At 39.7% G+C, this 24,298-nt stretch overlaps 1 protein-coding gene across 1 annotated transcript in view; it reads right to left on the reverse strand.

The window, feature by feature from the left end:
- Positions 1 to 11,850, reverse strand: part of LOC123768686 (inactive ubiquitin carboxyl-terminal hydrolase MINDY-4B) — a 113,551-nt gene extending 101,701 nt beyond the window's left edge. Inside the window, exon 1 of the mRNA XM_045759368.2 lies at positions 11,763 to 11,850. The gene's annotated coding sequence lies outside the window, so the exon portion shown is untranslated. The remainder of the gene's footprint in view (positions 1 to 11,762) is intronic.
- Between the last annotated feature and the right edge of the window lie 12,448 nt (positions 11,851 to 24,298).

Raw genomic sequence — 24,298 nt, forward strand, 5'->3', positions numbered from 1 at the left:
GTGTGTAAATCGTTTTTCATTCATAAACAGGGGGTTTGGTGGGTGCATGGAATGGACTTTGGCTTTTGTTGACGAGTACGGGCTGAGTTATGAATGAAAAACGGTTTACACACGTCTCACAATTGATGACGTTCGATCATTTCTCGAACAGTGCTTCGCTGACGACCTCTGTTCGAACCACAACTCTGAAAATACTTCACCCACGTACTTCGAATATAAAAATTATGAGAACAAACCAGACCACCACGATAAACTAGCAGGTATACTTTAATCCTTGTCATAATCCACGAGTAAAGAAAACTCTCAATATATATGCACCGAGAAATGGAGTATATCAATCGATGTGCATATCCTTTCGATCGAAGCTAACTGGTTGCAAGGTTTATGGCCCCGCTGGACGATCCTGAATTATATTCAGATCCTGAATTATATTCAGGTCCTGAATTATATTCAGGTCCTGAATTATATTCAGGTCCTGAATTATATTCAGGTCCTGAATTATATTCAGGTCCTGAATTATATTCAGGTCCTGAATTATATTCAGGTCCTGAATTATATTCAGGTCCTGAATTATATTCAGGACTAAAGTATTCTTGTTGGTAGGTCGTAAGCTATTGTGGTGGCCTTAATAACCCTCCAGAGGCTGATATGTCTTGAACCCAACATCAAACTAAAAAAAAAAAAATCGATATATTTTCATCTCTTCTCGGAAAGCCCCCTAAAAAAATTGCAGAGAATCGCTGAATTTAAGATTAGGTGATCAGGAAGCGCAGTAGCTCGCTGGTGAACCCAATCGATTGACTTAACACATATTCACAGGAACGTTGCTGGAGAACGACCTGTAGGACGAAAACATCGTAAAGAAGCTTACTGCATGCCCGATTTACGATGGAGTGTAATTACCATGGACCGATCGATTGATGACAGTACGAGGCGCGGACACTGACCCTTACTACTGCCAGGGTCGGCCAGGATGGTAGGAAAACAGGATTCTCATGCAGGCGATGAGTTACAATAACGTGGCTGAAGAATGTTGACCAGACCACACACAAGAAGGTGAAGGGACGACGACGTTTCGGTCCGTCCTGGACCATTCTCAGAATCGACCTTCACACTAGAAGGTGAAGGGACGACGACGTTTCGGCCCGTCCTGGACCATTCTCAAGTCGATTGTCACAATCGACTTGAGAATGGTCCAGAACGGACCGAAACGTCGTCGTTCCTTCACCTTCTAGTGTGTGTGGTCTGTTCAGGATTCTCATACTGTCTCTGACAATTTGCAGCGATAAACATTCTTTCGTCGACATCGATTATATTTTATATTTATAAATTTTATATTTGTTGATATTACAGTACACAGAAATGTACAATTTAAAAATATGTTACTAATTTGAGTGCACTATTTACTAGATGACTAATTTAGTCCTCTTTTCTGTGGGATATACAGTAATCTATTTTTTATTTTAAGTATGAGCTGTGTCATATAGGGAATACGTTTTGCTCAGTTATAAATCTGACATACAGTAATCTGCACACCTCATCGCAAATAATCCTATCTAAATGCCCATTGGTAACAATTTCTTGAGCTTCTAGGAGTAAAATATCCAATATATATACAGCGAGGAAAAGGTCGGAATACATATATCGAGAGGCATACCCTTTTATCTATGTATATACACTGAGAATATACGCTGAAGTATATTTGCTGGTTAGTAAGTTATTGAGGGGGCTCTAAATATCTGCCAACAGCAAATGAAACTGAATAACGTTGTGTGTAAAATTCACGAGGAACTCACAATATCTCTCTCTCTCTCTCTCTCTCTCTCTCTCTCTCTCTCTCTCTCTCTCTCTCTCTCTCTCTCTCTCTCTCTCTCTCTCTCTCTCTCTCTCTCTCTCTCGCTTCGTTGAAATATTCGTCCACCTAATTATGGGGATTGGTTTGGTTGCCCTATCAACCTCGGGAGGGCAAGGCCTCCCCCTATACCATACTGGCCAGCCAGCAACAATACTTCCCCTCTGAACACAGTCCATTACTGATGTAAACTCTCAATGTATATACACCTATATACGGGAAACTTCCCTCGGTGTATATACATCCTCTGGTGAAGTGGTGGCTTAGAGTGCAGGTGCCATTCGCTCGAGCACTCTGCGTGCCGACTATTACCACTCTACCTGGAATCCATTACAAAGTTCTGGGTTAAAAATAGAAAATGGAAGATACATTCAGACATTGAGACTCGCACTCACTCTTGCGTATACAAACACGCACTTGACACCGACTGATGGATCAAAGTGAATAAATACAGGAGGGGAACAGGTAAGCATGCAGTGGCCTGTAGCACAGTAGTCTACGACCTCGGTTCACAACCTAGCACCCTCCCTGTCATTTGGCAGAAAATAGGTACCTGGTAGTGCAACAATTGATGTGGGTTGCAGCCTTGGGAAGATAATAAGTCTTGGGTAGTGGATCCCAAGGTGGATGGGTGGAAGACCTTCAAGGAGTTCATGGGTCTAATACAGTGTATTGTATTGAGTGTGTTGAACTGAATGTCTTCTGTTACCTTTTGCATGCAGGTTTAAGTGAGAATAACAGTAACATATGATATATGAACGTGTGAATTTGTGGCATCAATAGCTACTGTAAGGTTTGCTAGTTCAATTTATTTTGTTGTTGGGCCTACAGGTGAGGACGTGGTTGTAGGGTTCTTAAATGAAAATGTGTTTGTAAGGAGTCTATAGGTTAGAACGTGGTTTTAAAATAAAAAAGTGAAATGAGGTTTAAAGAGTCTAAACCAACCGGTTTATATTAAGAGACTCGTAGTGTCAGATGCTGGTGTATGTATGTTTGATGGAGTCATGTAGAGTCTACTCTCATGGCGGGGACACGAAGTATTCATGTTTGATTATCCATTCTGACGATATAGTTTAATTATTATAAAACTACATGCATGTTCCAGTGACACAAAGTAGTTAGTTCCCGCAGCCAACACAGTGATATTTTTCTCCCTCGAGTCAGTTCCGAGTAACAGCCAAATTCACAGTTAATTGACTCATTTGGGGGGAGTAAAGAGAGGGGGGATTTCTAAGACGATGAGTCACCGCCATACCTCTCTTTCTCTCTCCAGTACCTGCTTGACTCAGCGTTCATGGCCAGTGAAGAGAATCGATCGAGGAAATTACGCACTCAAACTCGAAATCGTCTTCTGCTGTCCAGGCAGCCAGTTACACCATTACCCCGGGTCTCGAGTCGATGACCGGAGGCCATCACATGTATTCACGTATACACACACACACACACACACACACACACACACACACACACACACACACACGCACACACACACACACACACACACACACACACACACACACACACACACACACACACACACACACACACACACACACACAGGTATGCCTCCAGACTTGTCCCAGAACTGAGAGATATGAGCTACGAGGAAAGGCTACGGGAGCTAAACTTCACATCCTTGGAAGACAGAAGGGTAAGGTAAGACATGATAACCACCTACAAAATTCTCAGGGGAATTGACAGGGGTGGACAAAGACAAACTATTTAGCACGGGTGGAACACGAACAAGGGGACACAGGTGGAAACTTAGTACCCAAATGAGTCATAGAGACATTAGAAATAATTTTGTCAGTGGCAAAGAAGTTAACAAATAAAATGCATTAAGCAGTGATGTGGTGGAGACAGACTCCATACACAGTTTCAAATGCATTTGTAATTTTAACTGAGAACCTTTAACCATAGTGCTAGGAAATAATCAGTGATGTCCTAGCAGTAGAGATGGAGATTTATAATTCATTCTATTGTCCCACCTGTTAATACACTGTTAGTGCTATTGATAGATCAGTTGATATCATGGTAAATCTATTGCTCTACCTGTTACTTGTGATACATTTACTTGTGCGTCTGCTCCAACCTTAATAGATTTCCTAGAGTACGTCTAGATCTGCTAACACCTTGTTGGACTTACTACAGTCCATTTTTTACTACGGTTTCTGATATTGGTACTGCTGCTACTGCTGCTGAGTCGTCTGTAACCTCTACTGCTGCTGCCTCTGTTGTGAGAGTCTTCTTTTGGTTCCATTCCTGGGAACCTCCTTAATCCCTGATGTAACATCAGTACAATGTTGCATCAAGCGGCAGCATTAATCTTTTTTTGATACGTATGTCATAGATGAAAAATAAGTCTCTCTCTCTCTCTCTCTCTCTCTCTCTCTCTCTCTCTCTCTCTCTCTCTCTCTCTCTCTCTCTCTCTCTCTCTCTCTCTCTCTCTCTCTCTCTCTCTCTCTCTCTCTCTCTCTGAGTATTTCAGATTGTCATCAAAATAACAAGGTCGCGATTATTTTCAGGAAACAATTTGTCCTCTAATTACTTCTTTGTTTATGTGAAATTAAAGCCATAAATCTGCCATAGGTACCATCATTATCATGTTATATTCTTGTATTATATACTAATTACCATTTTTGCTAATATATATATATATATATATATATATATATATATATATATATATATATATATATATATATATATATATATATATATATATATATATGACAGTGTCAGACCACGAAGGAAGAATTGAAACTGGAATTTCCTTAAGTACTTTCGTATTTAATAATACATCTTCATAAGGGTTCACCCTTCTGAAGATGTATTATTAATTACGAAAGTATTTAATAATGCATTTTTCATCACGTGTTAATTTTCGTGATTTAAACACACACACACAAAAACACACACACACTCACACACACACACACACACACACACACACACACACACACACACACACACACACACACACACACACACACACACACACACACACACACACACACACTTAGCCACACACATCCCCCTTAGCTCAGAAACGTCTCCTTCTTCTATTGCGAAGACCTCCTGCAACATTATGTTGAGTTTTTACACCCTTCTCTGTCGTTCTCAGTGAATGAGTCATGTTGTATCCTGAGCTTCATGACTTATTCCTTAACAGGTGTTTTTCTCCTTATGTAACTGTGAAGTAATTTGGGCTGGGGCTTTGTTTTGCCTGCATTGTAATTTCCAAGCTTCTTTTCAGCTTGAAGAAGTCCATTATTTCCTGTAGGGACTTCACCCCTGAGTTCTGTCTCTTATTGTATTGTTGACAAATTGTCTATCGTCTCCTCATACTTTTACTTGCTGCCTTTTTTTTGTTCGCCTGTTGTGTTTGTTTTTGTGTAAGAGAGTGTGTCCATATGTATCTATGTGTGTGTATGTGTGTACATGCTAATACATGTCACCGTAGCTCACGTAACAGTGACGGATAAGGTAAAAAATATATTTCAAACTTATTTCGAGGAAAATATCAATATCCAACCCTCAAATATTCCTCAGACAATCTGATATGCTGATCAGTGAGCACGCCATATTCTCTCTCTCTCTCTCTCTCTCTCTCTCTCTCTCTCTCTCTCTCTCTCTCTCTCTCTCTCTCTCTCTCTCTCTCTCTCTCTCTCTCTCTCTCTCTCTCTCTCTCTGTTGCTTTGTGTAAATAACATACTCATGAGTCAAATGAAACAATTTAGTTAAGTATACATTCACTGTATGTTCTTCAACACTCATTATCCTGGAACACGATACTCGCATCATTGTTGCCTGAGCCAAACACGCGCTCTCATAGTTAGGTTTACAATGTGCAATAAAGCTTAAGTAAAGCTACAAGTCAAACCTCACGAGAGGGAGAGAGAGAGAGAGAGAGAGAGAGAGAGAGAGAGAGACGCTCTTTACTCAGGGTAAAAATATTTAATACAAGTCCGTCACAACGTGGCCTCGTTATTACCGGAACTGCCTCTAACGGATAAAGTTTCATTGCAATAAAAATTACTTTGCTCATTATTGTGGTTGTTTGTTTAGATGGGGAGGGAAGTGTGTGTATTACACTATTAGTTTACATATGTAAATAATGTTATTAGTGTAATAGGTTTTATGTAAACAGTGTTATATTAAATAATTTATGAATAATTCGTTTTGTCGGGGGATAGGAAGCTTATATATATATATATATATATATATATATATATATATATATATATATATATATATATATATATATATATATATATATATATATATATATATATATATATATATATATCTGTTCTTCTGGCTGCTTTCGTTCTCGTTACAAGGTCATTCAGTCCAGTTTCTGTGTCAGCCCTGGATCTTGAAGGGGGTAGAGTGCAATTATATATTTCCAGTTAATACATAATTACACTCTACCCACTTCAAGACCTCCGGCCATAACAGAGGCTGGACCGAATGACCCTGCAACAGGAACGGAAGCAGCCAAAAGAACTTAAGTTGCCAGCATGTCACACTCTATGTTCATACATTTAATACGTTATATATCAAATATATATATCAAAGTCCCTCCAAAGGTCGAACTACTGACCCTCCCCCATGATGCAACCCCCACAATAAATAGTTAGCTAACTCCCGGGTGCCTATTTTCTACAACGTGAACAGAGACATTAGCAGACCCATTTCTGGGTCCTCGATTGTTAGTCGCGAACGAAGCCAACTGTACTACGATACCCTTAACAGTAACTTAACTTCACAGTATTAAACAGTGTTATATAAACAGTGTTATGTAAATTGGGTTATATAAAGACTGTTTACATATGTAAACAGATGATGTTTGCCTGTATCGTAGTGAGTGAGGAATACGTGAGCTGATGGAGTGAGAAGATTACTGTAGCAGGTTAAAGGAGGAACGGGAGAAGAGAACAGGAATCGTGAACAACAGAATGCAACAATGCAACCGATACTTTGCTTATTGCATTATCAATCGTTTAAACAAACAATTATCAATGCAACAATCAAACGATACTTTATACAGTAGGACCCAGGAACTGAAATAATCCTACCCTATAAACACACACACACACACACACACACAGAAGAAAGAAAGGGACACAGGTGGAAACTTAGTACCAAAATGAGCTACAGAGACGTTAGAAAGATTTTTTCAGTGTCAGGGTAGTTAACAAAATGGAATGCATTAAGTAGTGTTGTGGTGGAGGCTGACTCCATACACTGTTTCAAGTGTAGATAATGCAATGCAACAATCAAACGATACTTTACAGTAGGACCCAGGAACTGAAATAATCCTACCCTATAAACACACACACACACACACACACACACAGAAGAAAGAAAGGGACACAGGTGGAAACTTAGTACCAAAATGAGCTACAGAGACGTTAGAAAGATTTTTTCAGTGTCAGGGTAGTTAACAAAATGGAATGCATTAAGTAGTGTTGTGGTGGAGGCTGACTCCATACACTGTTTCAAGTGTAGATATGATAGAGCCCAATAGGCTCAGGAACCTGTACACCTGTTGATTGACGGTTAAGAGGCGGGACCAAAGAGCCAGAGCTCAACCCCAAGAAGCACAACTAGGTAAGTACAACTAGGTGAGTACACATACATACACACACACACACACACACACACACACACACACACACACACACACACACACACACACACACACACACACACACACACACACAAAGAAGGCACATGTTATAGATATGATACAGACCAAAATAGGTCGGAACACTAAACAACCAACGACCATAATAGCAGCTCCATGATCTAACAGCCTGACCCTACAGGCACAAATAGTGTAATACAAACACCAAAAAAATAAACCCAGAAAACTGAAATGACAAAATCCATCCAAACTCCTCCTCCTAATGCCCCCCTCGAGTGGCAATAGGAATAACTCACAAGGGAAACAAACAGGTAAACCTATAATACACACAAACACACACATATATATACACACATAACAGTTGTCAGCACGTCATGGCTCGTGCCGGGACCCGATATCTAACCTGCGACCTTCCCCCTCGGCCTCTCGGTAAACACTGGTCGTCTCGACATGCTTGTACTAAGTATTTAATGCCTTGGTCAAGGGTCACGGAAGACCAGGCTTTACTTAGTGAGGGAATAACAACATCTTCACATTTTCCTTCTGTGTATTTTTAAGTTCGTGACTCAGGAAAGCTTAGGATGGAGTATTTGAGTATTAAGTGACAGGCATTGTTTAGAGGAGATGAACCGAGAGGTTGAGAGTTGAAGATAGAATAGTGGATATACGACGAGAGAAAGGGGAAAGGATAGGTGAAAGATGGTAGAAGAGGAGGAGATAGAACGCAAGGAGAGCGAGAAGGGAGAAGATAGAATGCAAAGATGGGTGAGAGGAAGCCGAGATGGGTGAGACGAAGCACAAATTGGAGGAAATGACGCAGTGTGTTTCAATACAAACACGACTTGGTGCAGTGTGTGTGTGTAATCACCTATTTTTTACTCGCCTATTTGTGCTTGCAGGATCGAGCATCGACTCTTGGATCCCGCCTTTCTAGCCACCGGTTGTTTATAGCAATGACTCCTGTCCTATTTCCCTATCATATCTAGTTTTAAAATTATGAACAGAGTTTGCTTCCGCAATCTGCTCCTTAAGTGCATTCCATTTTCTACTCTCACACTAAAAGAAAACTTCCTGACATCTCTGTGACTCATCTGAGTTTCCAGCTTCCACCCATGTCCCCTCGTTCTGTTACTATTCCGTGTGAACATTTCGTTTATTTCGACTCTGTCAATTCCCCTGAATATTTTATACGTTCCTATCGTATCCCCTCTCTCCTTTCTTTTTTCTAGTGTCGTAATGTCCAATTCCTTCAGACGCTCTTCATACCCCCATCCCTCGTATATCTGAGACGAGCCTCGTCGCAAACGTCTGAACCTTTTCCAGTTTCCTTGTGTGTTTCTTCAAGTAGGGACTCTATGATGGGGTAGCATACTCTAAAACTGGTCTCACGTAGGCAGTGTAAAGCGTCCTAAATGCCTCCTTTTCGTTTGTGTGTGTGTGTGTGTGTGTGTGTGTGTGTGTGTGTGTGTGTGTGTGTGTGTGTGTGTGTGTGTGTGTGTGTGTGTGTGTGTGTGTGTGTGTATGTGTGTGTGTGTTCAGCACATAAAGACATGATACACACTGATCACAATGTTAAGAAACATGAATTATGAAAACAGATTGAAGGATCTAAACCTTACATCACGGAAATAGAGCACAACTGCCTTGACATGATCACGACATATAAAATACTCGCGGCAGACAGTAAATACAGGCTATTTGACAAAACACATGATCATAGTGATGTAAGTGGAACCAAAGTAGAAAAATCGACCGCAGGATACTTGGAACTAAACGGTTTCAAAACAGCACATTAGTGAAACAAACTAGAGAACCTAACTCTATAAACAGATACAAAAAAAGGTTTGAGACATCCAAAAGAGTTCAAAACAATTTCATGTGTTAACTGAATATTGAGAGGCGACAAACCAAACTTGTTGGCTGAGTACATCACGTTTGTGGTTGTGAATGGCCGAGAGACTGGCTCATGCACCACGTATGAAAAGGGTCTGGCCCCACACACCATGTATGAAAGGGTTTGGCCCCACACACACCATGTATGAAAAGTTCTGGCCTCACACACCATGTATGAAAGGGTCTGGCCCCACACACAATGTATGAAAGGTCTGGCCCCACACACACCATGTATGAAAGTTCTGGCCCCACACACACCATGCATGCAAGGTCTGGTCCCACAAACCATGGATGAAAAGGTCTGGCCCCACACACACACACCATGTATGAAAGGTCTGGCCCCACACACACACCATGAATGAAAGGTCTGGCCCCCACACACCATGTATGAAAGGTCTGGCCCCACACACACACCACGTATGAAAGGGTCTGGCCTCCCATACCATGTATGAAAGGTCTGGCCCCCCACACCATGTATGAGAGTGTAGTGAGAAATTAAGGGACAGGTGCCGCAAACAGGGGGCTCCAAGGTGGCGCGGCGAGAGGATTGTTAGTCTCGCTTCACGCTAATTACTGACAAATATGTCTTAACTGACCATGATGACTGAGGTCATCACACGCTGGTACCACTCTTGCCCCCCCTCCCCCCCCCCCCCTTGATGCCGGAACACGTGACGCCCTTGAAACGTGTACACGGATCCTGGCACGTGCATGGATCCGTGTACATGGCTTATGTACACGTCTTCTGACGTGTACATAAGCTTCTAGGGATCATGTTCTCTAAAATGCACTTCCCGTCCTATATATACATGACTATTTATTCATATATGCATGTGTATATATATACCCAATATCATCCTCACCCCAATATCATCTGAATACAGATGAATATTTCATAACAATCCATACTCCTTGAAGTGCATAATTGACAGTATATATATTCATTTGGGAAGCTGTTTGTAATTCCTTTGTGATATTTAATACTCCTTCGGGGCAAGAATAAGCACCAGACTCTTGCATGTCAGAGTAAACAAACAGCTTATACACACACACCATGGAAATACTCTGGCGTATTTCTTCTTTATTCAGTAAATAGTTATAAATATACACAGTTAAGAATAAATAACCACACGCACTTCCTAGTAACTGTGTTGTATATATTTATACTCACACTTTGGTATGTGTGTGTGTGTAGTGTATAATTATACACACTTTCTGGTGTATACATAGTATATTTAAGCACACATCCTGGTGAATATATATAACTTTGTTCACTAATAGACGAGCGACACAAACTATGCCTCTTTTCCTTAGAGTAAGTGATCCCAGACTACCAAAACAGGTGTTCTGCTGAACTATGTGTTAACTAAAACTAATTGTTCTAAACTATTTGTGCTTGCGGGGGTTGAGCTTCGGCTCTTTGGTCCCACCTCTCAATCGTCAATCAACTGATGTACAGATTCCTGAGCCTACTGGGCTCTATCATATCAGATTGGGTGTGTGCGTGTGTGTACTCCTAGATGTACTCACCTTGTTGTGCTTGTGAGGGGTTGAGCTTTCACTCTTTGGTCCCACCTCTCAACTGTCAATCAACTGGTGTGTGTGTGTGTGTGTGTGTGTGTTAATTCCACAAGTGGCGCCGTGAATTATAGTTTTGGATGATAATGGAATTTTATTTCATACATAAATATTTAATAATGTACTTGTATTCAACCAAAGGAAAGGAGATGAACTTCATTAAAGGGTGTGTACAAACACACATGGCACTACACAAACACACATGGCTCCACACACTCACATACATGCCCCCACACACACATGGCCCCCACACAAACACATGGCTCTACACAAAAACACATGATCCCATACACTTGGACCCACACAAACACACACGACCCCACACAAACACACATGGCCCCCACACAAACACACATGACCCCACACAAACACACACGACCCCACACAAACACACATGGACCCCACACAAACAAACATGACCCCACACAAACACACATGGACCCCACACCATCATACCTTCCTGGTCTGTCTGCTGACATTATTATTTCATAAACATAACAAAGCAATGCTTTAGGAACATTTCCGTGACAAGATTACACTGGAACAACATTACCTCACTGAGCAGGAACGGACATTGGCTCTGGTATGTTGAAATGTAAATTACAATAAAAAATTGCTTTTGTACTGGCTTAGCACTTTCTCTTGATAATTATTTAAACGTAACAAAATTAACTGTATCGTGCGACATGCTCTAAGCCTCGAGATCCTGGCTGTGCTGTGGCAGTGATCCATGGTACATATATGTGACCAACTACAGTGACACTAAACTAATCAGAGAGTGCTCACTAGAGATGCTTGCGAGGAGGAGGCGCTGTTGATCCGTGCGGGACGGTGGTCTGGTGAAGACTGAGAGGTCCTTGTCCCAGTACCTTCCCTTCCTCACTACTCGCCACGTGCTCCCGTTGCCACAGTCTCTCCATTTTTTGTTTAATCGTCTTAGCTAAATCTTTTTTTTTTTTTGAGGGTGGGAGAGATCAGCTAAATTGGTTGTTAATGTAACAACCAATTTAGCTGATCTCCGTCATATAATGATGGGGATCTTGCACTTCCCAACTTTGAGATTTAGATTGTTTAGCGTTTTTGGCTTCACAATATATTAGGTCTTAATAGCGACCTGTAAATTCTGTCGTGAGACATTGAGGAGTATGCCATTCATTCCAGCTGTGTTTATGTGAATCTGACAAATTTAATAAATTAATAATAGTAAATAAATAATCAGTTTATATATGTAGGAGTACATACATACATTGTGAGTTATAAGCTAAATGTTGTATTTCTAGATAGAGTTAGTATTTACTATGCCTAAAGCCACTAATACGCACAGCATTTAGGGCAAGATGCGGTCAAAAATTAAACACTAAGATTTATTTCTAATCGTGCTTTGTGTAAAATAAAGTTGTGTAAAATAAGACTGTGTGTTTTAAAAGGATGATAGCACCCTGCTTGGATCTACAGGGTATAATAATTAAAGTTGAGAAATCGATAGCAAATGCACAAAATAGAACACGAACCAATGAGCATAAAGACATATGAATGAAAGTAACTGCAGAAGACCTATTGGCCCATGATGGTTCCTCTTGATGCTTTTATATTGGTTCGGAATCTTGAAGTGGGCAAAATATAGTTGTGCAATAATTGGCTGTTGATTGCTGGTGTTGACTTTTTGATGTGTAGTGCCTCGCAGATGGCGAGCCTCCTGCTATCGCTGTATTAAGCGATATACCTTTTCGGTCATATTCAACAATATGTGTTTAAAAGAAAGACTGCTACCAAAATATACTAATATTATATATATATATATATATATATATATATATATATATATATATATATATATATATATATATATATATATATATATATATATATATATATATATATATATATATATATATATATATATATATATATATATATATATATATTGTATACTTACATGACTAATTTTTTCTTATTTCTTATTTTTTAAAGTTAGTTATAAAAACATCTAGAAAATATAGCGGCTGAACATAGGGCATATATTTGCTTTAAAAACTGATGATACTCATACTCTGGTATTTTCTCCTTCACACAATGTCTTCCACCAACATTTCAAATTTAATACAGAATATCCACAAATTTTAGATATTATCGTAAGATTTATAATATAAGTTCCACTCGCTGCAAATTTTGTTATGTATACTGCAATCATCTTGTTATCTTTAAGACTTGCCAAAAACACAGAGTGGAACAGGACGTTTTGAATAAGTTTATTTCTTGTATATATATTAATTGTATATTTCTCTTTTGAACAGAATTTTAGAAAATTAAGATAATTGATATTCAGTTATTGTTACAACCTTCTTAGTCCTAGCAAGATTAATACTGCCCAAATTACTGAGATAAATACATTTATTTCAACGAAGTTTAAAATAAATAATGCCAAGCGTGAGCAATATACCGTGCACTTTGTATTATAACATGATCGAGGCCATATGATGGTCCTATAACTAGGGACTGCTTTACGGCTGAAATTGGATATTTAGCCTTTTGATTAGCGCCTCCTAAAGACCAGCTGGTAGGCCATCCGTCACCATTACCTTCCCGTGGCTGTGTTGGCGCGAGACTGATCGAAGCCCAGTTGTTGATAGTCAACGTATGCGTGTTTTGAGCCGTCAAAAATTGTACCTGGCGTCTAAAAACATTATGGTGCTTTATTGTTAATAATTCACTTCTCCCCTGGTGCTTTATTGTTAATAATTCACTTCTCTCCTGGTGCTTTATTGTTAATAATTCACTTCTCTCCTGGTGCTTTATTGTTAATAATTCACTTCTCTCCTGGTGCTTTATTGTTAATAATTCACTTCTCTCCTGGTGCTTTATTGTTAATAATTCACTTCTCTCCTGGTGCTTTATTGTTAATTATTCACTTCTCTCCTGGTGCTTTATTGTTAATTATTCACTTCTCTCCTGGTGCTTTATTGTTAATAATTCACTTCTCCCCTTTTTCTTAGAAAATGTATAATAATAATTAAAGCAAGTATGCGTATACGTGCTCTAGAGTACAGGAAGAGCCCTTAAATCACCGGCGAAGATCATATAGATAATTAATAGACTGTTGGAGTACATTTTCTGATAGTGGAAGGGTAAGAGAGTCGTATTATGGGTTCGGGAACTGGCCCCAGTGGTCTCTTAGCTGTCATAATTAAAGCTGTCTTCAACTATAGTTACATTTATTTTTTGTTTATTAAACAAATGACCCCTATCCGGTGGGCTACGGTGAGAGGTGCACCGCATTCCCATTCTGTGGGTAGTGCTGGAAGGGGAACCCCACACCTATCCCATGGGTGGTGGTGGAAGGGGCACCCCACACCCATCCTGTATTTACCTAATTGTGCTTACGTGGGTTGAACTTCTGATCTTTGGACCCGCCTCTCAATTGTCAATCAACTATAGTGTACACATTCATGAACCTATTTATAATTTATAATGGATATAATATAACTATTATATCCATATTTGAAATTGTGAATGGGGTCTGCCTCCACAACATCACTTTCTAGTCCATTCCATTTAACTACTCAGAGGCTGAAACAATTATTTTGGTAGTCTCCGTGGCACATTTAGGTACACAGTTTCCACCTGTGTCCTCTTGTGACGGTCCGTAGAATTACCCAAAGCTACCCAAAACCTGCTTGCATTACGTAAATAATGAAGATATATGGTATATTTACTCACTATAATATTGGTGCTGAATGCAGACTATGATCAAACTTATTGTTACTCTGATGTAATCTAATTTCATAACGAAATTAGAAGTAAATATGTGGTAGGTGACGCATATAGAAAGTCGAAGGTCCAAGCGAAAATATTGTGGAGCCACTTATCCAAGATATATTGTCGCCTGGAGAGTGTTTGCTGGCATATCAGCCTATTATACACAGTGATCCAGTCGTCACACTTTGCTCAAATTGTTGCAAATTTAATTGGTGATATTAACAAGTAGAATGTGTATTTATAATATTATCTATGCAAAAATAGCCAAAAAATATTTAATATTTATTTATAAAAATGTGTCTGGAATTTAAACCAACTCCGGCAGGTGAATGGAATCCATAAGACAATAATTTTGTTATATAGATACTATCGTTATCCGTTGGTATGCGTTCGCTACTTAAACTGCCCATGTCTTTTCCGCTCACCGAACCCTACACGCTCTCTGATATATTGTTTAATTAATAGAGATTCACAAGTAAAACTTATATATGTTTATGTTATCAGAAAGCAGAGATAAAAATAGTTTTTGTGAATCCATCAGAGATTGGATCTTAATAGAGAGGAAAGATATTCATATTTTAAAGGTTTCTTTGCCGACGCTCTCCTTGCCGATGGAACTATGGCCTTTCGAAGATCATTTTATGTAGATACTGTGATAAATGAAGTTTTCTGTCATCATAAAGACAGAGATATGCTGCATGTTAAATATTTTGACATAAATAGAACTGAAGTGAATATGAAGATATATGTTTTTTTATAGTTACTTGATGGCTCGCTTAGGGAGTGTGAAGGCCTGCACACCACCCAATCAATTGTGTAATTAATTTGCATATATGCTAATTAACCTTAAAGGTCAATATGTCAAACGAAAGACAGATGAACACGATAATTTGACAACATTTTAAGGCATATATATATATATATATATATATATATATATATATATATATATATATATATATATATATATATATATATATATATATATATATATATAGTAAGTGAAAGCCAAGATATGGGTAAATAAAAAATATACACACATTCGCCGGTGTCCGGACACATGAAAGCTTCCTATGCATCAGTGTCCAGCCAGGCGGGAAATACAGGCTGCACAGTTCTGATAAATTATATAACTCACAGAGATGCGTTGATAAAGATCGAATGGGACTATAGCTCTTGACATCAATCTTGAGAATCAAAACATATCTTGAAGAAAAAGACACTTGTTGCTCAACATTTGACACCAAGCTGTCAGTGATAAAGTGTGAATCTGCAATATACAAGAATGAGGTTGTGGATGCAGACGGACAAGCTCTTCTTGATTGTCTTCAAAGGTGAAGATGTGGAGGGATTCCACACCCAAATAAAATAAAACAACGTGATAATTCGATAACTTACTAGTATTTGCTGCATTAGATTCAGATTCTTTATTCAGGTAAAGGTACTTCCATTGAGTTACATACATAATGATGGATTTAAAGATAAGAGATAGTACATACAATACCTAAAGCCACTAGTACACATAACATTTCGGGCGTATTAATACGCCCGAAAACATTACTACATTAAGCATAATTTACCAGGTAAATTATGCTTCATGTAGCCATTATCTATGTTATCCAATTATCACGTTTTTGTTTTATTATATACAAGCAGTGATAATATTAATACAATCATACAGTGTTAATCTATAAATTAAAATATAGATGTAGTATAGATTACCTTGGTCTAGTGTTAAGACACTCGCCTGGCGTTCCGGGAGCGCTTTGTCATGGGTTCGTATCCTGGACGGGGAGGATTTACTGGGGGCAAATCCTTACCTGTAGCCACTGTTAAACTCAACAGTAAAATGGATACTTGGTTGTAAAATGATTCTTCGCGGCGGGGACAGTGTTGCCAGATTGGGCTACAAATAGCGAATTGGGCTACTTTTGAGAGCCCCGCGCTCCCAAATTTTTAATTTCGCTACTTGCTACTTTTTGGGCTAATTTAAAAGCAAGATGTGCTAATTTGGGCTATTAATGTTAAGAATGTACAATTGCGAGTTACATGAAAGTAACTAAGTTATAAATAATTGTAATTAATAATAATTGTAAATATTAATTAATACTAAATAATATTATTTAATAAATTAGTCCCAATTCAATGCAGAATTTTCTTCCAACCACAGAAACTTGTAAATATAAATACAAAATAATAGATAGATCGATAAATAAATTGACAACTTTCAAATATTGCACCAAGTAATGGCGAGAGGAAAAAAAATAGACAGTATACATTACATTTGAAATTAATAATGGATGAATGGAAATAAATTGGTGTATGTTTGTATGTATACCAGACAAAGTCCATTTAATGGCAGAATTTAGAGATTTTGTGTAAAAACTTTTATATCTCATATTATTAATTATAACAGTAATCGAAAAAAACTCATAGTTTGTATATACAAGAGATGAAACAGAGAGTCATGAGCTAGAGCGATGTGCTGAGTCCATAAGGAGGCCGAGCTTCCAGAAATACCTTCCAGTGATTGGCTGTTGCGGGGAATACCAACACTCTTTTATGAATAAAATTTAAACTAAGAAATAGATCCTTGTGCACAACAACAAGGTTGTTGTGAAAAATAACAACAATTTTTGTTTTGCACCTGACAGAAATCTCCATCTAACTGAATAATTTACTCGAATAATAGGGCAGAGCAGCGTATCATTATTTGTGTCAAGGCAACCCCCAATAATAACGTCTCAAGTTAGGTAGCCAGCCCATTTTTATATAGCATCTGTTATATCCTGCAATATTTAATTATCACTTCATTAACACTTTAAATAATTAACACTTCACTTTTTTGGGTAAATTAAAGTTAAAGCAGAATTCCATAAGCATGACTGGTGGGCTGAACTAAGATGATTTACTAAGTGGATGGCACCTATAGTTGATTCCTTCCTGTGATTGGCTGTTGTGTGAATGTCAACAATGAGTTTCTACCAATGATATGCCATTTATTATGCATCCCAAACCATCTTGTGGGCGGAGCTTGGAACCTCCTACCCGAGCACAACAACCCGCCTTATGGGTTGCTGTTTGGCTATTTATAGTGCGTTGGAAAAGCAACAGATGGCGTTAGTTGTATTTTGTAGGGTAATTTGTTATAAGTGTAATTTGATGTCAACAGATGGCGTAAGCTGTATCTTATGGCTACTATTAACCTGCCAGTTGATAGTGTTCTTATCTGCCGACAGATGGCATCAGCTGTGCTATTGTTATTTTAATAATACTATTACATTAATAATAATGTATTATTATTACTTTAAACACTGATCTATAGGTCTGGTAGCTTATAATAAGGTTTTTTACCGTGCTGGTATTAGGTAACTAGAATTCTGCAATTACTTTTTTTTATCTACTGTTGAGGACATGTAAGACAAATGTAAGGTTTTGAGGCTAAGTAAGTTACAAGATACGAGCCAGATGATGTTGAGATTGCAAAAGGGATTATGATAAGAACTTAAGCCAAAAAATCAATGCATAAATGTTCGCAAATATGAGACTGGGATTTATTTCTCGAAAAGTTAGCAATAAAATACGCTTCTAGTTCTTTATTTTTAAAGTTAAGACCAGGGATTCTGTCTAACGAAGCTGCAAGCTAAAACACCGTTACCCTATACTGTTCGTCTGTAGCTTGACCCTAAATACTCGTTTATTAAACGAATTTATTGTTAGAGTTCATTAGGAATCAACTTTGTTGAAGGCAGTGTCCAACAAATACCTTCCTGTGATTGGCTGTTGCGAGGAATGCCAACGCTTATATGAATAAAATGCAAAATAAGAAATACGTCCTTTTGCTCAATAACCTTGTTGTTGTTGTTGTTGTTGTACAAAAGAACAACAATTTCTGTTTTATACAAGACAGAAATTTCCATCTAACTGAATAATGTAGACCAATAAGAGGACGGAGGCATTGTATCGCCGATATTATTTACGTGAGGCAATCCCCACTGATGACGTCACAAGCTAGGTAGCCAGCCCATGTTTCTGTAACACCCGTTACTTCCTGCAGTATTTAATTATCACTATGTTAATACTTTTAAATACTTAACATTTCACTTTTTAGGGAGATTAAAGTTGAAGCAGAATGTCATAAGAAAGAATTGTGTGCTGAATAAAGATGATTTATTAAGTGGATGGAGCCTTTAGCTGATCCCTTCCTGTGATTGGCTGTGGTGAATGTCAACAAAGAATATCTACAATGATATGCCATTTATTATGCACCCCATACCATCTTGTGGGTAGAGCTTGGAACCTCCTACCCGAGCACAACAATCCGCCTTATGGGTTGCTGTTTGGCTATTTATAGTGCGTTGGAAAAAAAAGAGATGGCGCTAGTAGTATTTTGTAGGGTAATTTGTTATAAGTGTAATTTGATGTCAACAGATGGCGTAAGCTGTACCTTATGGCCACTGTTGACCAGCTAGTTGATAGTGTTCTCTTCTGCCGACAGATGGCATCAGCTGTGTTATTATTACTTCCGAATTCCCTTTAAACACTGATCTACAAATCCCTTGGCTTATGATAAGGTTTTATACCATTTATGATAAGTATTAGATAACTGGAGTTCCGCAATTACTTTTATTTATCAACTGTTCAGGATATCATCAAATAATGTCTGGTTAGGACGTACTGCTCTCGATTGATGAAGATTAAGCCATCCAAGAGGTGGCACGGGCATGAATAGCCCGTAAATACTGCTCTCGTAATATTATTCAGGGGGGTGGGGGAACTATCACGTTAAAGCGCCAAGCCATTACGACTATATAGCACTCGGAAGGGATCAGGATACGGATTTGGAATGGAACGGGGGAAAGGAATGGTACCCAACCTCTTAGGCGGTCGGGGATTGAACGCGGACCTGTAGGAAACGAGACCGTCGCTCTACCGTCCAGCCCGAGTGGTTAAGCGTAATATTATTAAAACAACAATTTATGCATATAATAACAGCATTTCACACTAAAAATACTTGGATATATTGAAATTTGGTAGTGAATTCCAATCTAGGAATCTCCTATGACTAAACTGTACTTTTTAATTATTTTTATGTACTTACTACTTATTATTAAATTATTAAGTACTTATTATAATAATTAAATAAATTATTTTATTTAATATTTAAGTTAAATGATAAAATAATAGGTAATAATAAATCATTGGTCAACATATTTCAGCCACGTTATTGTGACTCCTCGTCTGCAGGTGTTTGTTTGCTAGGTCAGTATAGGTACACAACTGGTCGGGTTTTGGTTACACGTGGACACGAGGTGATTCGACTAAACTCATTTTCTGTTTTAAATCTGGATGTATTGTTATGCTGGGCTGTATTAGGCTATGTTATTAAAGTTAGGCTTCATTGGGCTCGGTTGGATTAGATTGGTTTGATGTGGGCTACGTTAGGTTGGGTTGAGCTATGTTAGTCAGGTTTCAAAATTCAAAATTCCACTACGCCACGGAACAGTCTCTGTGGCGCAGTGGTAAAGCACGTGCCCGGCTCTTCGCCAGCTTTTTGATCCTGGCTGGGAAGGACTGACCGGACGACAATCCTTAACTGTTCACCCGACAGAGAATAGGTTGTTAAACGATTTGGCGGGTCATACTCCGGGATAAACATTAGGATTAAGGACCTACCCGAAACGCTATGCATGCTATAGTGGCTTTACAAGAATTTAAAAACTGGCTTTACAAGAATTTAAAAACTCTTTTTTATATATAAATAAAAAAAAAATCCGCCGACGAATCTTCTTGTGTGCGACGAGACTTAATTGTATCTGGCATAATTAAAATCTTAACTTAAATAATTCGTTTGTTAGACAATATATGATATTCAGATCTATAAATTACTTTAGAAAGGCCTATAATGCATATAAATATTAATTTACACATTCCTGGCGCTATACGCTAGGAATTTCAATACGTTGTTCAAATAATTTTAGGCAGGGAGTCTCTGGGTCGGTTGGTCGCTACGGGGTCATCGACGCCGACCCGGTCAGTCGTCAGGAAGCAGCCGTGGCGTGAGCATCGTCGGTCCCGTGTAGGTAAGGCTGATCATTTTTTTTTTTTTTTTTTAATATATCTGAGCAGTTGGGAGGTATGCATGAATATATAGTCTACCTCCACCTACAATGCTTAATGCATTATACATTTGTTCGCTATTATAGCATTGAGTTTTGTAATGTCTCCGAGGGTCATTGTTTCCCTATTTTTTTTCATCTGGGTTGTGTAGTATTCAAATGTTTGTATTCCACTAATGCTAAATAGTCTGTCGTCTCTCGGATATTGTGGAAGATTTTTGAGGATCATGATTTGCCAACATTATATGGGTAGGATATTATGTAGAATACACTTCCCCAGTGTTAAACTACCCCGTCGTCAGGCTAGGCTCGTTAACGCGGCGGTCGTCTCCCCCACATCCCAAGACGCATTTATTATCGACTTTCATGTACTGTGTATTAAAAAGTTTTTATCGTGTATAAATTAATTATATATTCTATAATTAATTAGGCGTATAGTAGGTTCGGTATTTAGGTTCTGTTGGCAATTATTTTCACTTGAAGTATATGGAGGGTGAAGCATTTACAGTTGCCTGTCCTCAGGCCAGGCTCGCCTACGCCGCTGCCTGACCCAAACCCTCATTCATCAATTTTCTCGCTGTGTATTCAGAATTATTCTCGCGTATAAGGTAATATTATTTCATGAAGTTAATAGTTAACAACTAAGTTTACTGACAAGCTTGAGTTTAAGTTTGAGTTGTGCATGGTTGTGCTCCGGTTCGTACATGGTTGTGCTCCTGTTCGTACATGGTTGTGCTCCAGTGGTTGTTTGTGTACTAGTGCTCCAGGTTTGTTTGCTAGGGCTTTGTTTCTTTGCAAGGGCTTTATGTTTGTTTGCTAGAAATTTGGGTTTCTTTTTTTGTGTATAGTTCAATTGTTTGATATGGCTCCATAGTTGGTTTCTAGGACAAGTGGAGGGTTTTAGGTAGCTCTAAGCAGATTTTTGTTTAGTCGAGCTAGGAATGGAGTTTGGTTGTGCTCTGGGACTGTTTAGCTTCATGGGGGTTGGATGAGATGTATACGTGCTAGGCTTATGGTTACACAACTGGTCGGGGTCCGGTTACACAACTGGTGGGGCTCAGGTTACACAACTGGTCGGGCTCCGGTTAATAACTGGTCGGGCTCCGGTTAAATAACTGGTCGGGCTCCGGTTAAGTAACTGGTCGGGCTCCGGGGGTGTCACCTGAGTTTTGGGTTGTGCATGGTCGGGCTTCCGTTCGTGTATGGTTGTGATCCAGAGGCTGTATGTTTGGTTCGTTCATGTTAGGCTTGCAGTTACACAACTGGTCAGGGTCTGGTTACACAACTGGTCAAGCTTCGGTTACACAACTGGTCGGGCTCCGGTTAAATAACTGGTCGGGCTCCGGTTAAATAACTGGTCGGGCTCCGGTTAAATAACTGGTCGGGCTCCGGGAGTGTCACTTGGGCTATGGGTTGTGCATGGTCGGGCTTCCGTTCGCGCATGGTTGTGCTTCAGAGGTTGTTTGTTTGGTTCGTTCATGCTAGGCTTGCGGTTAGACAACTGGTCGGGCTCCGGTTTCATAACTTGTCGGGTTCCGATTACATAACACCAGTGGTGTGACTTGTTGGGCTTTGGGTTGCACATGGTTGTGCTCCGGTTCGTATATGGTTGTGCACCAGTGGTTGTTTGTGTATTAGTGCTCCAGGTTTGTTTGCAAGGGCTCTGTTTATATGTTTCCTAGAAATTTGAGTTTCTTTTTTTGTATATAGTTCAATTGTTTGATATGGCTCCATAGTTGGTTTCTAGGGCAAGTGGAGGGTTTTAGGTAGCTCTAAGCAGGTTTTTGTTTGGTCGAGCTAGGAATGGAGTTTGATTGTGCTCTGGGACTGTTTAGCTTAATGGTGGGGGTTGGATGAGATGTATACGTGCTAGGCTTAAGGTTACACAAGTGGTCGGGGTCCGGTTACACAACTGGTGGGGCTCAGGTTACACAACTGGTCGGGCTCCGGTTAATAACTGGTCGGGCTCCGGTTAAATAACTGGTCGGGCTCCGGTTAAGTAACTGGTCGGGCTCCGGGGGTGTCACCTGAGTTTTGGGTTGTGCATGGTCGGGCTTCCGTTCGTGCATGGTTGTGATCCAGAGGCTGTATGTTTGGTTCGTTCATGTTAGGCTTGCAGTTACACAACTTGTCGGGTTCCGACTGCATTACTCCGGGGGTGTGACTTGTTGGGCTTTCAGTTGTGCATGGTTGTGCTCCGGTTCGTACATGGTTGTGCTCCTGTTCGTACATGGTTGTGCTCCAGTGGTTGGTTGTGTACTAGTGCTCCAGGTTTGTTTGCTAGGGCTTTGTTTCTTTGCAAGGGCTTTATGTTTGTTTGCTAGAAATTTGGGTTTCTTTTTTTGTGTATAGTTCAATTGTTTGATATGGTTCCATAGTGTGTTTCTAGGACAAGTGGAGGGTTTTAGGTAGCGCTAAGCAGATTTTTGTTTGGTCGAGCTAGGAATGGAGTTTGGTTGTGCTCTGGGACTGTTTAGCTTTATGGGGGTTGGATGAGATGTATACTTGCTAGGCTTACGGTTACACAACTGGTCGGGGTCTGGTTACACAACTGGTCAAGCTTCGGTTACACAACTGGTCGGGCTCCGGTTAAATAACTGGTCGGGCTCCGGTTAAATAACTGGTCGGGCTCCGGTTAAATAACTGGTCGGGCTCCGGTTAAATAACTGGTCGGGCTCCGGTTAAATAACTGGTCGGGCTCCGGTTAAATAACTGGTCGGGCTCCGGGGGTGTCACTTGGGCTATGGGTTGTGCATGGTCGGGCTTCCGTTCGCGCATGGTTGTGATCCAGAGGTTGTTTGTTTGGTTCGTTCATGCTAGGCTTGCGGTTAGACAACTGGTCGGGCTCCGGTTTCATAACTTGTCGGGTTCCGATTAGTTAACACCAGTGGTGTGACTTGTTGGGCTTTGGGTTGCACATGGTTGTGCTCCGGTTCGTATATGGTTGCGCACCAGTGGTTGTTTGTGTATTAGTGCTCCAGGTTTGTTTGCAAGGGCTCTGTTTATGTTTCCTAGAAATTTGAGTTTCTTTTTTTGTATATAGTTCAATTGTTTGATATGGCTCCATAGTGTGTTTCTAGGGCAAGTGGAGGGTTTAAGGTAGCTCTAAGCAGATTTTTGTTTGGTCGAGCTAGGAATGTAGTTTGGTTGTGCTCTGGGACTGTTTAGCTTAATGGTGGGGGTTGGATGAGATGTATACGTGCTAGGCTTATGGTTACACAACTGGTCGGGGTCCGGTTACACAACTGGTGGGGCTCAGGTTACACAACTGGTCGGGCTCCGGTTAATAACTGGTCGGGCTCCGGTTAAATAACTGGTCGGGCTCCGGTTAAGTAACTGGTCGGGCTCCGGGGGTGTCACCTGAGTTTTGGGTTGTGCATGGTCAGGCTTCCGTTCGTGCATGGTTGTGATCCAGAGGTTGTTTGTTTGGTTCGTTCATGTTAGGCT

Source organism: Procambarus clarkii, chromosome 83 (genome assembly GCF_040958095.1).
Source record: "Procambarus clarkii isolate CNS0578487 chromosome 83, FALCON_Pclarkii_2.0, whole genome shotgun sequence".
In the NCBI taxonomy this organism is placed as follows: domain Eukaryota; kingdom Metazoa; phylum Arthropoda; class Malacostraca; order Decapoda; family Cambaridae; genus Procambarus; species Procambarus clarkii.